Source organism: Crassostrea angulata, chromosome 8 (genome assembly GCF_025612915.1).
Source record: "Crassostrea angulata isolate pt1a10 chromosome 8, ASM2561291v2, whole genome shotgun sequence".
In the NCBI taxonomy this organism is placed as follows: Eukaryota; Metazoa; Mollusca; class Bivalvia; order Ostreida; family Ostreidae; genus Magallana; species Magallana angulata.
The window spans coordinates 20214066-20229988 of NC_069118.1; the positions used below are offsets into that span (position 1 = coordinate 20214066).

Sequence of the window (15923 nt, forward strand, 5' to 3'; positions counted from 1 at the left end):
AATGTGCCATCGAACTGACATTTCACTTCATGAGGTCATTGGGATTGATTTTTTGTAATCAATCGCTAAAACGGAGGTCAAATATTGAATGCCATCCCCATCCGCCACCGCCATCCCTCTTTTTATACCGCTGGTACTTAGTTTTACTAATCATATTCTATTACTATACCACCGGTACAGAGACCACAGTTGTCGTCCCTGTTACGTTATATATACGTAATCATGGTGTTTACAGTATGTAGATATTTGAACGCGCTGTTTCAGTATACTATTCAAAGCTTAGTACTTATTCCCGCGGGACGGTACAAGTACTTGTACTTGCTTTTCGGCAGTACATATATTAAAATTGGAACGATACAGAGAAGATTAGCATGGCCCCTGCGCAAGGATGACACGCAAATTCGTGAAGCGTTCCATATTTTTCTTTTATTCAAAAAAATTGGAATAGGAATTGGAATGAAATTGGAATGAGGGGACAATCTGATTGGTCGAGAAATTGGAACGATACCACGAAGATTGGGGAGTATGTAGCGCAAGCAAGGATGACACGCGAATTCGTGAAGCGTTCCCCATATTTTTCTTTTATTTCCCCCCCCCCCCCCAAAAAAAAAAAAAAAAAAAAAAAAACATAAAAAAAAAAACAAAAAAAAAAAAAAAAAAAAAAAAAAAAAAGCCCCACACCCGCCCGAACAGGCTGGTCCTGGTTTTACACAGTGCTATTTTAGATAACGATGCTACTGACAAGATACATGTGTAAGTTTAGATTTTGAACGGATATGCGCTTTTTAGGGAATTATTTGTCCATGAAATGCTGTATTTACTTCAAGCAGAATGTATGGTCTTTCTCCTAATACATATCTACATGTACGCGGCGAAACGTTTGTCATACGTTGTGTTAAGAAAAATCGGACGGGGCGTATTCAGACTTGACAGGGAGTGTGTGAGCTGTTAAATTGTTGCAGAGATGTGAGAAAATGTTGTAAACTATGTAATTGTGTAGACAAAATGTATTATTTGGGATGATTTGTGTTTGAAATTTGCTGTTGCGGTACATGCAGTTCACTAAACACTTCTTTTTGTTACAACTTCGTAGCTTGAAATTCTTCTTTGGCCGCATTCAAATCATACTTACCTGGTGCAGAGGGCACCCTGATCATCAAGGGGGTCCCTCCAGGGCGAGGCCATTCCATTGCACTCCGGATAGGCTGAACCCTGCGATCGCCCCAAATGCGGGCGACTCGGGCACGTAATTTTTTAGTGTGGGGGTCTGCGTTCGCGCTAACCCCTGGTATAAAATTCAATATAAAAGAACACACACAATTTGACACCTTATGGAAATTTATATCACCGAATCTTAAAAGCAAGTCACCGCAAACAGCTTAGATTAGTGTGGAAGAAATTAATTCAGTAAATATGTATAATTATTTATTTTTACATGTAACTACACGGGACATCATGCAGTGTATCCACTTTATTTTTTGATAATAGCGTTGGTTACTTGGTTAATGTGTGTGCTAATATTAATTTTAATTTAGGTGTAAACATTACTGTTTCACTGACAGGCAAATTTTTTTCGAGAGATCAGCGCCAGTTCGCGATATTTTCACAAGCTTTGTGCAAAGGAAAAGAAGGAGTTGCATCCCTTTGACTGTGGACCCGTGTGTATGCGTATATTTCATTGTGACGTCGAGCTCGTGACAACAAAGTTTGAAAATTGTCGCGAAAGAGATGTGATTTTGTGTGAAACAGCATATACACCCAGCTTCGATTTAGCTTAACGGGAAATGGAATATGCTAGTAAGTGACCGCTTTTCGGACATACACTGGGCCCATTCTATTGGATTGTATTAAGTTTCTAGGATCAAACGCGGTAAGATTAATGTAAATGTATTTCAGTATTTAAAACAGTGCAATAATTTCTCAGTCAGCATGCATCTGTATACCTAGTTTATTCAAATTGAACCATTCATCTTCACGTATAGTCAAGTAACGCGCATTGCACTATGTGTGAATGTACAATGCTGGGCGTGTCTAGGGTAGATAGGGAGGGTGGGGTTGCAATTATTAATATGGGTTTTGGGAGGAAAACTTGCATACCAGAAGAAAGAGAATTATAAATGTGCCATCGAACTGACATTTCACTTCATGAGGTCATTGGGATTGATTTTTTGTAATCAATCGCTAAAACGGAGGTCAAATATTGAATGCCATCCCCATCCGCCACCGCCATCCCTCTTTTTATACCGCTGGTACTTAGTTTTACTAATCATATTCTATTACTATACCACCGGTACAGAGACCACAGTTGTCGTCCCTGTTACGTTATATATACGTAATCATGGTGTTTACAGTATGTAGATATTTGAACGCGCTGTTTCAGTATACTATTCAAAGCTTAGTACTTATTCCCGCGGGACGGTACAAGTACTTGTACTTGCTTTTCGGCAGTACATATATTAAAATTGGAACGATACAGAGAAGATTAGCATGGCCCCTGCGCAAGGATGACACGCAAATTCGTGAAGCGTTCCATATTTTTCTTTTATTCAAAAAAATTGGAATAGGAATTGGAATGAAATTGGAATGAAATTGGAATGAGGGGACAATCTGATTGGTCGAGAAATTGGAACGATACCACGAAGATTGGGGAGTATGTAGCGCAAGCAAGGATGACACGCGAATTCGTGAAGCGTTCCCCATATTTTTCTTTTATTTCCCCCCCCCCCCCCCCCCAAAAAAAAAAAAAAACAAAAAAAAAAAAAAAAAAAAAAAAAAAAAAGCCCCACACCCGCCCGAACAGGCTGGTCCTGGTTTTACACAGTGCTATTTTAGATAACGATGCTACTGACAAGATACATGTGTAAGTTTAGATTTTGAACGGATATGCGCTTTTTAGGGAATTATTTGTCCATGAAATGCTGTATTTACTTCAAGCAGAATGTATGGTCTTTCTCCTAATACATATCTACATGTACGCGGCGAAACGTTTGTCATACGTTGTGTTAAGAAAAATCGGACGGGGCGTATTCAGACTTGACAGGGAGTGTGTGAGCTGTTAAATTGTTGCAGAGATGTGAGAAAATGTTGTAAACTATGTAATTGTGTAGACAAAATGTATTATTTGGGATGATTTGTGTTTGAAATTTGCTGTTGCGGTACATGCAGTTCACTAAACACTTCTTTTTGTTACAACTTCGTAGCTTGAAATTCTTCTTTGGCCGCATTCAAATCATACTTACCTGGTGCAGAGGGCACCCTGATCATCAAGGGGGTCCCTCCAGGGCGAGGCCATTCCATTGCACTCCGGATAGGCTGAACCCTGCGATCGCCCCAAATGCGGGCGACTCGGGCACGTAATTTTTTAGTGTGGGGGTCTGCGTTCGCGCTAACCCCTGGTATAAAATTCAATATAAAAGAACACACACAATTTGACACCTTATGGAAATTTATATCACCGAATCTTAAAAGCAAGTCACCGCAAACAGCTTAGATTAGTGTGGAAGAAATTAATTCAGTAAATATGTATAATTATTTATTTTTACATGTAACTACACGGGACATCATGCAGTGTATCCACTTTATTTTTTGATAATAGCGTTGGTTACTTGGTTAATGTGTGTGCTAATATTAATTTTAATTTAGGTGTAAACATTACTGTTTCACTGACAGGCAAATTTTTTTCGAGAGATCAGCGCCAGTTCGCGATATTTTCACAAGCTTTGTGCAAAGGAAAAGAAGGAGTTGCATCCCTTTGACTGTGGACCCGTGTGTATGCGTATATTTCATTGTGACGTCGAGCTCGTGACAACAAAGTTTGAAAATTGTCGCGAAAGAGATGTGATTTTGTGTGAAACAGCATATACACCCAGCTTCGATTTAGCTTAACGGGAAATGGAATATGCTAGTAAGTGACCGCTTTTCGGACATACACTGGGCCCATTCTATTGGATTGTATTAAGTTTCTAGGATCAAACGCGGTAAGATTAATGTAAATGTATTTCAGTATTTAAAACAGTGCAATAATTTCTCAGTCAGCATGCATCTGTATACCTAGTTTATTCAAATTGAACCATTCATCTTCACGTATAGTCAAGTAACGCGCATTGCACTATGTGTGAATGTACAATGCTGGGCGTGTCTAGGGTAGATAGGGAGGGTGGGGTTGCAATTATTAATATGGGTTTTGGGAGGAAAACTTGCATACCAGAAGAAAGAGAATTATAAATGTGCCATCGAACTGACATTTCACTTCATGAGGTCATTGGGATTGATTTTTTGTAATCAATCGCTAAAACGGAGGTCAAATATTGAATGCCATCCCCATCCGCCACCGCCATCCCTCTTTTTATACCGCTGGTACTTAGTTTTACTAATCATATTCTATTACTATACCACCGGTACAGAGACCACAGTTGTCGTCCCTGTTACGTTATATATACGTAATCATGGTGTTTACAGTATGTAGATATTTGAACGCGCTGTTTCAGTATACTATTCAAAGCTTAGTACTTATTCCCGCGGGACGGTACAAGTACTTGTACTTGCTTTTCGGCAGTACATATATTAAAATTGGAACGATACAGAGAAGATTAGCATGGCCCCTGCGCAAGGATGACACGCAAATTCGTGAAGCGTTCCATATTTTTCTTTTATTCAAAAAAATTGGAATAGGAATTGGAATGAAATTGGAATGAAATTGGAATGAGGGGACAATCTGATTGGTCGAGAAATTGGAACGATACCACGAAGATTGGGGAGTATGTAGCGCAAGCAAGGATGACACGCGAATTCGTGAAGCGTTCCCCATATTTTTCTTTTATTTCCCCCCCCCCCCCCCCCCAAAAAAAAAAAAAAAAAAAAAAAAACATAAAAAAAAAAACAAAAAAAAAAAAAAAAAAAAAAAAAAAAAGCCCCACACCCGCCCGAACAGGCTGGTCCTGGTTTTACACAGTGCTATTTTAGATAACGATGCTACTGACAAGATACATGTGTAAGTTTAGATTTTGAACGGATATGCGCTTTTTAGGGAATTATTTGTCCATGAAATGCTGTATTTACTTCAAGCAGAATGTATGGTCTTTCTCCTAATACATATCTACATGTACGCGGCGAAACGTTTGTCATACGTTGTGTTAAGAAAAATCGGACGGGGCGTATTCAGACTTGACAGGGAGTGTGTGAGCTGTTAAATTGTTGCAGAGATGTGAGAAAATGTTGTAAACTATGTAATTGTGTAGACAAAATGTATTATTTGGGATGATTTGTGTTTGAAATTTGCTGTTGCGGTACATGCAGTTCACTAAACACTTCTTTTTGTTACAACTTCGTAGCTTGAAATTCTTCTTTGGCCGCATTCAAATCATACTTACCTGGTGCAGAGGGCACCCTGATCATCAAGGGGGTCCCTCCAGGGCGAGGCCATTCCATTGCACTCCGGATAGGCTGAACCCTGCGATCGCCCCAAATGCGGGCGACTCGGGCACGTAATTTTTTAGTGTGGGGGTCTGCGTTCGCGCTAACCCCTGGTATAAAATTCAATATAAAAGAACACACACAATTTGACACCTTATGGAAATTTATATCACCGAATCTTAAAAGCAAGTCACCGCAAACAGCTTAGATTAGTGTGGAAGAAATTAATTCAGTAAATATGTATAATTATTTATTTTTACATGTAACTACACGGGACATCATGCAGTGTATCCACTTTATTTTTTGATAATAGCGTTGGTTACTTGGTTAATGTGTGTGCTAATATTAATTTTAATTTAGGTGTAAACATTACTGTTTCACTGACAGGCAAATTTTTTTCGAGAGATCAGCGCCAGTTCGCGATATTTTCACAAGCTTTGTGCAAAGGAAAAGAAGGAGTTGCATCCCTTTGACTGTGGACCCGTGTGTATGCGTATATTTCATTGTGACGTCGAGCTCGTGACAACAAAGTTTGAAAATTGTCGCGAAAGAGATGTGATTTTGTGTGAAACAGCATATACACCCAGCTTCGATTTAGCTTAACGGGAAATGGAATATGCTAGTAAGTGACCGCTTTTCGGACATACACTGGGCCCATTCTATTGGATTGTATTAAGTTTCTAGGATCAAACGCGGTAAGATTAATGTAAATGTATTTCAGTATTTAAAACAGTGCAATAATTTCTCAGTCAGCATGCATCTGTATACCTAGTTTATTCAAATTGAACCATTCATCTTCACGTATAGTCAAGTAACGCGCATTGCACTATGTGTGAATGTACAATGCTGGGCGTGTCTAGGGTAGATAGGGAGGGTGGGGTTGCAATTATTAATATGGGTTTTGGGAGGAAAACTTGCATACCAGAAGAAAGAGAATTATAAATGTGCCATCGAACTGACATTTCACTTCATGAGGTCATTGGGATTGATTTTTTGTAATCAATCGCTAAAACGGAGGTCAAATATTGAATGCCATCCCCATCCGCCACCGCCATCCCTCTTTTTATACCGCTGGTACTTAGTTTTACTAATCATATTCTATTACTATACCACCGGTACAGAGACCACAGTTGTCGTCCCTGTTACGTTATATATACGTAATCATGGTGTTTACAGTATGTAGATATTTGAACGCGCTGTTTCAGTATACTATTCAAAGCTTAGTACTTATTCCCGCGGGACGGTACAAGTACTTGTACTTGCTTTTCGGCAGTACATATATTAAAATTGGAACGATACAGAGAAGATTAGCATGGCCCCTGCGCAAGGATGACACGCAAATTCGTGAAGCGTTCCATATTTTTCTTTTATTCAAAAAAATTGGAATAGGAATTGGAATGAAATTGGAATGAAATTGGAATGAGGGGACAATCTGATTGGTCGAGAAATTGGAACGATACCACGAAGATTGGGGAGTATGTAGCGCAAGCAAGGATGACACGCGAATTCGTGAAGCGTTCCCCATATTTTTCTTTTATTTCCCCCCCCCCCCCCCCCAAAAAAAAAAAAAAAAAAAAAAAAACATAAAAAAAAAAACAAAAAAAAAAAAAAAAACAAAAAAAAAAAGCCCCACACCCGCCCGAACAGGCTGGTCCTGGTTTTACACAGTGCTATTTTAGATAACGATGCTACTGACAAGATACATGTGTAAGTTTAGATTTTGAACGGATATGCGCTTTTTAGGGAATTATTTGTCCATGAAATGCTGTATTTACTTCAAGCAGAATGTATGGTCTTTCTCCTAATACATATCTACATGTACGCGGCGAAACGTTTGTCATACGTTGTGTTAAGAAAAATCGGACGGGGCGTATTCAGACTTGACAGGGAGTGTGTGAGCTGTTAAATTGTTGCAGAGATGTGAGAAAATGTTGTAAACTATGTAATTGTGTAGACAAAATGTATTATTTGGGATGATTTGTGTTTGAAATTTGCTGTTGCGGTACATGCAGTTCACTAAACACTTCTTTTTGTTACAACTTCGTAGCTTGAAATTCTTCTTTGGCCGCATTCAAATCATACTTACCTGGTGCAGAGGGCACCCTGATCATCAAGGGGGTCCCTCCAGGGCGAGGCCATTCCATTGCACTCCGGATAGGCTGAACCCTGCGATCGCCCCAAATGCGGGCGACTCGGGCACGTAATTTTTTAGTGTGGGGGTCTGCGTTCGCGCTAACCCCTGGTATAAAATTCAATATAAAAGAACACACACAATTTGACACCTTATGGAAATTTATATCACCGAATCTTAAAAGCAAGTCACCGCAAACAGCTTAGATTAGTGTGGAAGAAATTAATTCAGTAAATATGTATAATTATTTATTTTTACATGTAACTACACGGGACATCATGCAGTGTATCCACTTTATTTTTTGATAATAGCGTTGGTTACTTGGTTAATGTGTGTGCTAATATTAATTTTAATTTAGGTGTAAACATTACTGTTTCACTGACAGGCAAATTTTTTTCGAGAGATCAGCGCCAGTTCGCGATATTTTCACAAGCTTTGTGCAAAGGAAAAGAAGGAGTTGCATCCCTTTGACTGTGGACCCGTGTGTATGCGTATATTTCATTGTGACGTCGAGCTCGTGACAACAAAGTTTGAAAATTGTCGCGAAAGAGATGTGATTTTGTGTGAAACAGCATATACACCCAGCTTCGATTTAGCTTAACGGGAAATGGAATATGCTAGTAAGTGACCGCTTTTCGGACATACACTGGGCCCATTCTATTGGATTGTATTAAGTTTCTAGGATCAAACGCGGTAAGATTAATGTAAATGTATTTCAGTATTTAAAACAGTGCAATAATTTCTCAGTCAGCATGCATCTGTATACCTAGTTTATTCAAATTGAACCATTCATCTTCACGTATAGTCAAGTAACGCGCATTGCACTATGTGTGAATGTACAATGCTGGGCGTGTCTAGGGTAGATAGGGAGGGTGGGGTTGCAATTATTAATATGGGTTTTGGGAGGAAAACTTGCATACCAGAAGAAAGAGAATTATAAATGTGCCATCGAACTGACATTTCACTTCATGAGGTCATTGGGATTGATTTTTTGTAATCAATCGCTAAAACGGAGGTCAAATATTGAATGCCATCCCCATCCGCCACCGCCATCCCTCTTTTTATACCGCTGGTACTTAGTTTTACTAATCATATTCTATTACTATACCACCGGTACAGAGACCACAGTTGTCGTCCCTGTTACGTTATATATACGTAATCATGGTGTTTACAGTATGTAGATATTTGAACGCGCTGTTTCAGTATACTATTCAAAGCTTAGTACTTATTCCCGCGGGACGGTACAAGTACTTGTACTTGCTTTTCGGCAGTACATATATTAAAATTGGAACGATACAGAGAAGATTAGCATGGCCCCTGCGCAAGGATGACACGCAAATTCGTGAAGCGTTCCATATTTTTCTTTTATTCAAAAAAATTGGAATAGGAATTGGAATGAAATTGGAATGAAATTGGAATGAGGGGACAATCTGATTGGTCGAGAAATTGGAACGATACCACGAAGATTGGGGAGTATGTAGCGCAAGCAAGGATGACACGCGAATTCGTGAAGCGTTCCCCATATTTTTCTTTTATTTCCCCCCCCCCCCCCCCCAAAAAAAAAAAAAAAAAAAAAAAACATAAAAAAAAAAACAAAAAAAAAAAAAAAAAAAAAAAAAAAAAAGCCCCACACCCGCCCGAACAGGCTGGTCCTGGTTTTACACAGTGCTATTTTAGATAACGATGCTACTGACAAGATACATGTGTAAGTTTAGATTTTGAACGGATATGCGCTTTTTAGGGAATTATTTGTCCATGAAATGCTGTATTTACTTCAAGCAGAATGTATGGTCTTTCTCCTAATACATATCTACATGTACGCGGCGAAACGTTTGTCATACGTTGTGTTAAGAAAAATCGGACGGGGCGTATTCAGACTTGACAGGGAGTGTGTGAGCTGTTAAATTGTTGCAGAGATGTGAGAAAATGTTGTAAACTATGTAATTGTGTAGACAAAATGTATTATTTGGGATGATTTGTGTTTGAAATTTGCTGTTGCGGTACATGCAGTTCACTAAACACTTCTTTTTGTTACAACTTCGTAGCTTGAAATTCTTCTTTGGCCGCATTCAAATCATACTTACCTGGTGCAGAGGGCACCCTGATCATCAAGGGGGTCCCTCCAGGGCGAGGCCATTCCATTGCACTCCGGATAGGCTGAACCCTGCGATCGCCCCAAATGCGGGCGACTCGGGCACGTAATTTTTTAGTGTGGGGGTCTGCGTTCGCGCTAACCCCTGGTATAAAATTCAATATAAAAGAACACACACAATTTGACACCTTATGGAAATTTATATCACCGAATCTTAAAAGCAAGTCACCGCAAACAGCTTAGATTAGTGTGGAAGAAATTAATTCAGTAAATATGTATAATTATTTATTTTTACATGTAACTACACGGGACATCATGCAGTGTATCCACTTTATTTTTTGATAATAGCGTTGGTTACTTGGTTAATGTGTGTGCTAATATTAATTTTAATTTAGGTGTAAACATTACTGTTTCACTGACAGGCAAATTTTTTTCGAGAGATCAGCGCCAGTTCGCGATATTTTCACAAGCTTTGTGCAAAGGAAAAGAAGGAGTTGCATCCCTTTGACTGTGGACCCGTGTGTATGCGTATATTTCATTGTGACGTCGAGCTCGTGACAACAAAGTTTGAAAATTGTCGCGAAAGAGATGTGATTTTGTGTGAAACAGCATATACACCCAGCTTCGATTTAGCTTAACGGGAAATGGAATATGCTAGTAAGTGACCGCTTTTCGGACATACACTGGGCCCATTCTATTGGATTGTATTAAGTTTCTAGGATCAAACGCGGTAAGATTAATGTAAATGTATTTCAGTATTTAAAACAGTGCAATAATTTCTCAGTCAGCATGCATCTGTATACCTAGTTTATTCAAATTGAACCATTCATCTTCACGTATAGTCAAGTAACGCGCATTGCACTATGTGTGAATGTACAATGCTGGGCGTGTCTAGGGTAGATAGGGAGGGTGGGGTTGCAATTATTAATATGGGTTTTGGGAGGAAAACTTGCATACCAGAAGAAAGAGAATTATAAATGTGCCATCGAACTGACATTTCACTTCATGAGGTCATTGGGATTGATTTTTTGTAATCAATCGCTAAAACGGAGGTCAAATATTGAATGCCATCCCCATCCGCCACCGCCATCCCTCTTTTTATACCGCTGGTACTTAGTTTTACTAATCATATTCTATTACTATACCACCGGTACAGAGACCACAGTTGTCGTCCCTGTTACGTTATATATACGTAATCATGGTGTTTACAGTATGTAGATATTTGAACGCGCTGTTTCAGTATACTATTCAAAGCTTAGTACTTATTCCCGCGGGACGGTACAAGTACTTGTACTTGCTTTTCGGCAGTACATATATTAAAATTGGAACGATACAGAGAAGATTAGCATGGCCCCTGCGCAAGGATGACACGCAAATTCGTGAAGCGTTCCATATTTTTCTTTTATTCAAAAAAATTGGAATAGGAATTGGAATGAAATTGGAATGAAATTGGAATGAGGGGACAATCTGATTGGTCGAGAAATTGGAACGATACCACGAAGATTGGGGAGTATGTAGCGCAAGCAAGGATGACACGCGAATTCGTGAAGCGTTCCCCATATTTTTCTTTTATTTCCCCCCCCCCCCCCCCCAAAAAAAAAAAAAAAAAAAAAAAAACATAAAAAAAAAAACAAAAAAAAAAAAAAAAAAAAAAAAAAAAAGCCCCACACCCGCCCGAACAGGCTGGTCCTGGTTTTACACAGTGCTATTTTAGATAACGATGCTACTGACAAGATACATGTGTAAGTTTAGATTTTGAACGGATATGCGCTTTTTAGGGAATTATTTGTCCATGAAATGCTGTATTTACTTCAAGCAGAATGTATGGTCTTTCTCCTAATACATATCTACATGTACGCGGCGAAACGTTTGTCATACGTTGTGTTAAGAAAAATCGGACGGGGCGTATTCAGACTTGACAGGGAGTGTGTGAGCTGTTAAATTGTTGCAGAGATGTGAGAAAATGTTGTAAACTATGTAATTGTGTAGACAAAATGTATTATTTGGGATGATTTGTGTTTGAAATTTGCTGTTGCGGTACATGCAGTTCACTAAACACTTCTTTTTGTTACAACTTCGTAGCTTGAAATTCTTCTTTGGCCGCATTCAAATCATACTTACCTGGTGCAGAGGGCACCCTGATCATCAAGGGGGTCCCTCCAGGGCGAGGCCATTCCATTGCACTCCGGATAGGCTGAACCCTGCGATCGCCCCAAATGCGGGCGACTCGGGCACGTAATTTTTTAGTGTGGGGGTCTGCGTTCGCGCTAACCCCTGGTATAAAATTCAATATAAAAGAACACACACAATTTGACACCTTATGGAAATTTATATCACCGAATCTTAAAAGCAAGTCACCGCAAACAGCTTAGATTAGTGTGGAAGAAATTAATTCAGTAAATATGTATAATTATTTATTTTTACATGTAACTACACGGGACATCATGCAGTGTATCCACTTTATTTTTTGATAATAGCGTTGGTTACTTGGTTAATGTGTGTGCTAATATTAATTTTAATTTAGGTGTAAACATTACTGTTTCACTGACAGGCAAATTTTTTTCGAGAGATCAGCGCCAGTTCGCGATATTTTCACAAGCTTTGTGCAAAGGAAAAGAAGGAGTTGCATCCCTTTGACTGTGGACCCGTGTGTATGCGTATATTTCATTGTGACGTCGAGCTCGTGACAACAAAGTTTGAAAATTGTCGCGAAAGAGATGTGATTTTGTGTGAAACAGCATATACACCCAGCTTCGATTTAGCTTAACGGGAAATGGAATATGCTAGTAAGTGACCGCTTTTCGGACATACACTGGGCCCATTCTATTGGATTGTATTAAGTTTCTAGGATCAAACGCGGTAAGATTAATGTAAATGTATTTCAGTATTTAAAACAGTGCAATAATTTCTCAGTCAGCATGCATCTGTATACCTAGTTTATTCAAATTGAACCATTCATCTTCACGTATAGTCAAGTAACGCGCATTGCACTATGTGTGAATGTACAATGCTGGGCGTGTCTAGGGTAGATAGGGAGGGTGGGGTTGCAATTATTAATATGGGTTTTGGGAGGAAAACTTGCATACCAGAAGAAAGAGAATTATAAATGTGCCATCGAACTGACATTTCACTTCATGAGGTCATTGGGATTGATTTTTTGTAATCAATCGCTAAAACGGAGGTCAAATATTGAATGCCATCCCCATCCGCCACCGCCATCCCTCTTTTTATACCGCTGGTACTTAGTTTTACTAATCATATTCTATTACTATACCACCGGTACAGAGACCACAGTTGTCGTCCCTGTTACGTTATATATACGTAATCATGGTGTTTACAGTATGTAGATATTTGAACGCGCTGTTTCAGTATACTATTCAAAGCTTAGTACTTATTCCCGCGGGACGGTACAAGTACTTGTACTTGCTTTTCGGCAGTACATATATTAAAATTGGAACGATACAGAGAAGATTAGCATGGCCCCTGCGCAAGGATGACACGCAAATTCGTGAAGCGTTCCATATTTTTCTTTTATTCAAAAAAATTGGAATAGGAATTGGAATGAAATTGGAATGAAATTGGAATGAGGGGACAATCTGATTGGTCGAGAAATTGGAACGATACCACGAAGATTGGGGAGTATGTAGCGCAAGCAAGGATGACACGCGAATTCGTGAAGCGTTCCCCATATTTTTCTTTTATTTCCCCCCCCCCCCCCCCCAAAAAAAAAAAAAAAAAAAAAAAAACATAAAAAAAAAAACAAAAAAAAAAAAAAAAAAAAAAAAAAAAAGCCCCACACCCGCCCGAACAGGCTGGTCCTGGTTTTACACAGTGCTATTTTAGATAACGATGCTACTGACAAGATACATGTGTAAGTTTAGATTTTGAACGGATATGCGCTTTTTAGGGAATTATTTGTCCATGAAATGCTGTATTTACTTCAAGCAGAATGTATGGTCTTTCTCCTAATACATATCTACATGTACGCGGCGAAACGTTTGTCATACGTTGTGTTAAGAAAAATCGGACGGGGCGTATTCAGACTTGACAGGGAGTGTGTGAGCTGTTAAATTGTTGCAGAGATGTGAGAAAATGTTGTAAACTATGTAATTGTGTAGACAAAATGTATTATTTGGGATGATTTGTGTTTGAAATTTGCTGTTGCGGTACATGCAGTTCACTAAACACTTCTTTTTGTTACAACTTCGTAGCTTGAAATTCTTCTTTGGCCGCATTCAAATCATACTTACCTGGTGCAGAGGGCACCCTGATCATCAAGGGGGTCCCTCCAGGGCGAGGCCATTCCATTGCACTCCGGATAGGCTGAACCCTGCGATCGCCCCAAATGCGGGCGACTCGGGCACGTAATTTTTTAGTGTGGGGGTCTGCGTTCGCGCTAACCCCTGGTATAAAATTCAATATAAAAGAACACACACAATTTGACACCTTATGGAAATTTATATCACCGAATCTTAAAAGCAAGTCACCGCAAACAGCTTAGATTAGTGTGGAAGAAATTAATTCAGTAAATATGTATAATTATTTATTTTTACATGTAACTACACGGGACATCATGCAGTGTATCCACTTTATTTTTTGATAATAGCGTTGGTTACTTGGTTAATGTGTGTGCTAATATTAATTTTAATTTAGGTGTAAACATTACTGTTTCACTGACAGGCAAATTTTTTTCGAGAGATCAGCGCCAGTTCGCGATATTTTCACAAGCTTTGTGCAAAGGAAAAGAAGGAGTTGCATCCCTTTGACTGTGGACCCGTGTGTATGCGTATATTTCATTGTGACGTCGAGCTCGTGACAACAAAGTTTGAAAATTGTCGCGAAAGAGATGTGATTTTGTGTGAAACAGCATATACACCCAGCTTCGATTTAGCTTAACGGGAAATGGAATATGCTAGTAAGTGACCGCTTTTCGGACATACACTGGGCCCATTCTATTGGATTGTATTAAGTTTCTAGGATCAAACGCGGTAAGATTAATGTAAATGTATTTCAGTATTTAAAACAGTGCAATAATTTCTCAGTCAGCATGCATCTGTATACCTAGTTTATTCAAATTGAACCATTCATCTTCACGTATAGTCAAGTAACGCGCATTGCACTATGTGTGAATGTACAATGCTGGGCGTGTCTAGGGTAGATAGGGAGGGTGGGGTTGCAATTATTAATATGGGTTTTGGGAGGAAAACTTGCATACCAGAAGAAAGAGAATTATAAATGTGCCATCGAACTGACATTTCACTTCATGAGGTCATTGGGATTGATTTTTTGTAATCAATCGCTAAAACGGAGGTCAAATATTGAATGCCATCCCCATCCGCCACCGCCATCCCTCTTTTTATACCGCTGGTACTTAGTTTTACTAATCATATTCTATTACTATACCACCGGTACAGAGACCACAGTTGTCGTCCCTGTTACGTTATATATACGTAATCATGGTGTTTACAGTATGTAGATATTTGAACGCGCTGTTTCAGTATACTATTCAAAGCTTAGTACTTATTCCCGCGGGACGGTACAAGTACTTGTACTTGCTTTTCGGCAGTACATATATTAAAATTGGAACGATACAGAGAAGATTAGCATGGCCCCTGCGCAAGGATGACACGCAAATTCGTGAAGCGTTCCATATTTTTCTTTTATTCAAAAAAATTGGAATAGGAATTGGAATGAAATTGGAATGAAATTGGAATGAGGGGACAATCTGATTGGTCGAGAAATTGGAACGATACCACGAAGATTGGGGAGTATGTAGCGCAAGCAAGGATGACACGCGAATTCGTGAAGCGTTCCCCATATTTTTCTTTTATTTCCCCCCCCCCCCCCCCCAAAAAAAAAAAAAAAAAAAAAAAAACATAAAAAAAAAAACAAAAAAAAAAAAAAAAACAAAAAAAAAAAGCCCCACACCCGCCCGAACAGGCTGGTCCTGGTTTTACACAGTGCTATTTTAGATAACGATGCTACTGACAAGATACATGTGTAAGTTTAGATTTTGAACGGATATGCGCTTTTTAGGGAATTATTTGTCCATGAAATGCTGTATTTACTTCAAGCAGAATGTATGGTCTTTCTCCTAATACATATCTACATGTACGCGGCGAAACGTTTGTCATACGTTGTGTTAAGAAAAATCGGACGGGGCGTATTCAGACTTGACAGGGAGTGTGTGAGCTGTTAAATTGTTGCAGAGATGTGAGAAAATGTTGTAAACTATGTAATTGTGTAGACAAAATGTATTATTTGGGATGATTTGTGTTTGAAATTTGC

At 39.0% G+C, this 15923-nt stretch overlaps 15 non-coding genes across 15 annotated transcripts; all 15 read left to right on the forward strand.

The window, feature by feature from the left end:
• Nucleotides 1-314: 314 nt before the first annotated feature.
• On the forward strand, nt 315-423 carry LOC128161958 (U6 spliceosomal RNA). Its single transcript, XR_008240551.1, has one exon. It is a non-coding gene; the product is annotated as a U6 spliceosomal RNA (small nuclear RNA).
• Nucleotides 424-1124: 701 nt separating this feature from the next.
• Nucleotides 1125-1288, forward strand: LOC128161843 (U1 spliceosomal RNA). Its single transcript, XR_008240448.1, has one exon. It is a non-coding gene; the product is annotated as a U1 spliceosomal RNA (small nuclear RNA).
• Nucleotides 1289-2430: 1142 nt separating this feature from the next.
• LOC128161959 (U6 spliceosomal RNA) lies at nt 2431-2539 on the forward strand. The gene has a single exon (XR_008240552.1). It is a non-coding gene; the product is annotated as a U6 spliceosomal RNA (small nuclear RNA).
• A 692-nt stretch (nt 2540-3231) lies between these two features.
• On the forward strand, nt 3232-3395 carry LOC128161844 (U1 spliceosomal RNA). Its single transcript, XR_008240449.1, has one exon. It is a non-coding gene; the product is annotated as a U1 spliceosomal RNA (small nuclear RNA).
• Nucleotides 3396-4537: 1142 nt separating this feature from the next.
• Nucleotides 4538-4646, forward strand: LOC128161960 (U6 spliceosomal RNA). The gene has a single exon (XR_008240553.1). It is a non-coding gene; the product is annotated as a U6 spliceosomal RNA (small nuclear RNA).
• Nucleotides 4647-5361: 715 nt separating this feature from the next.
• On the forward strand, nt 5362-5525 carry LOC128161845 (U1 spliceosomal RNA). The gene has a single exon (XR_008240450.1). It is a non-coding gene; the product is annotated as a U1 spliceosomal RNA (small nuclear RNA).
• Nucleotides 5526-6667: 1142 nt separating this feature from the next.
• LOC128161961 (U6 spliceosomal RNA) lies at nt 6668-6776 on the forward strand. Its single transcript, XR_008240554.1, has one exon. It is a non-coding gene; the product is annotated as a U6 spliceosomal RNA (small nuclear RNA).
• Nucleotides 6777-7490: 714 nt separating this feature from the next.
• Nucleotides 7491-7654, forward strand: LOC128161846 (U1 spliceosomal RNA). Its single transcript, XR_008240451.1, has one exon. It is a non-coding gene; the product is annotated as a U1 spliceosomal RNA (small nuclear RNA).
• Nucleotides 7655-8796: 1142 nt separating this feature from the next.
• Nucleotides 8797-8905, forward strand: LOC128161962 (U6 spliceosomal RNA). Its single transcript, XR_008240555.1, has one exon. It is a non-coding gene; the product is annotated as a U6 spliceosomal RNA (small nuclear RNA).
• Nucleotides 8906-9619: 714 nt separating this feature from the next.
• Nucleotides 9620-9783, forward strand: LOC128161848 (U1 spliceosomal RNA). Its single transcript, XR_008240452.1, has one exon. It is a non-coding gene; the product is annotated as a U1 spliceosomal RNA (small nuclear RNA).
• Nucleotides 9784-10925: 1142 nt separating this feature from the next.
• On the forward strand, nt 10926-11034 carry LOC128161963 (U6 spliceosomal RNA). Its single transcript, XR_008240556.1, has one exon. It is a non-coding gene; the product is annotated as a U6 spliceosomal RNA (small nuclear RNA).
• A 714-nt stretch (nt 11035-11748) lies between these two features.
• On the forward strand, nt 11749-11912 carry LOC128161849 (U1 spliceosomal RNA). The gene has a single exon (XR_008240453.1). It is a non-coding gene; the product is annotated as a U1 spliceosomal RNA (small nuclear RNA).
• Nucleotides 11913-13054: 1142 nt separating this feature from the next.
• Nucleotides 13055-13163, forward strand: LOC128161964 (U6 spliceosomal RNA). The gene has a single exon (XR_008240557.1). It is a non-coding gene; the product is annotated as a U6 spliceosomal RNA (small nuclear RNA).
• A 714-nt stretch (nt 13164-13877) lies between these two features.
• On the forward strand, nt 13878-14041 carry LOC128161851 (U1 spliceosomal RNA). Its single transcript, XR_008240455.1, has one exon. It is a non-coding gene; the product is annotated as a U1 spliceosomal RNA (small nuclear RNA).
• A 1142-nt stretch (nt 14042-15183) lies between these two features.
• On the forward strand, nt 15184-15292 carry LOC128161965 (U6 spliceosomal RNA). The gene has a single exon (XR_008240558.1). It is a non-coding gene; the product is annotated as a U6 spliceosomal RNA (small nuclear RNA).
• Nucleotides 15293-15923: the final 631 nt, after the last annotated feature.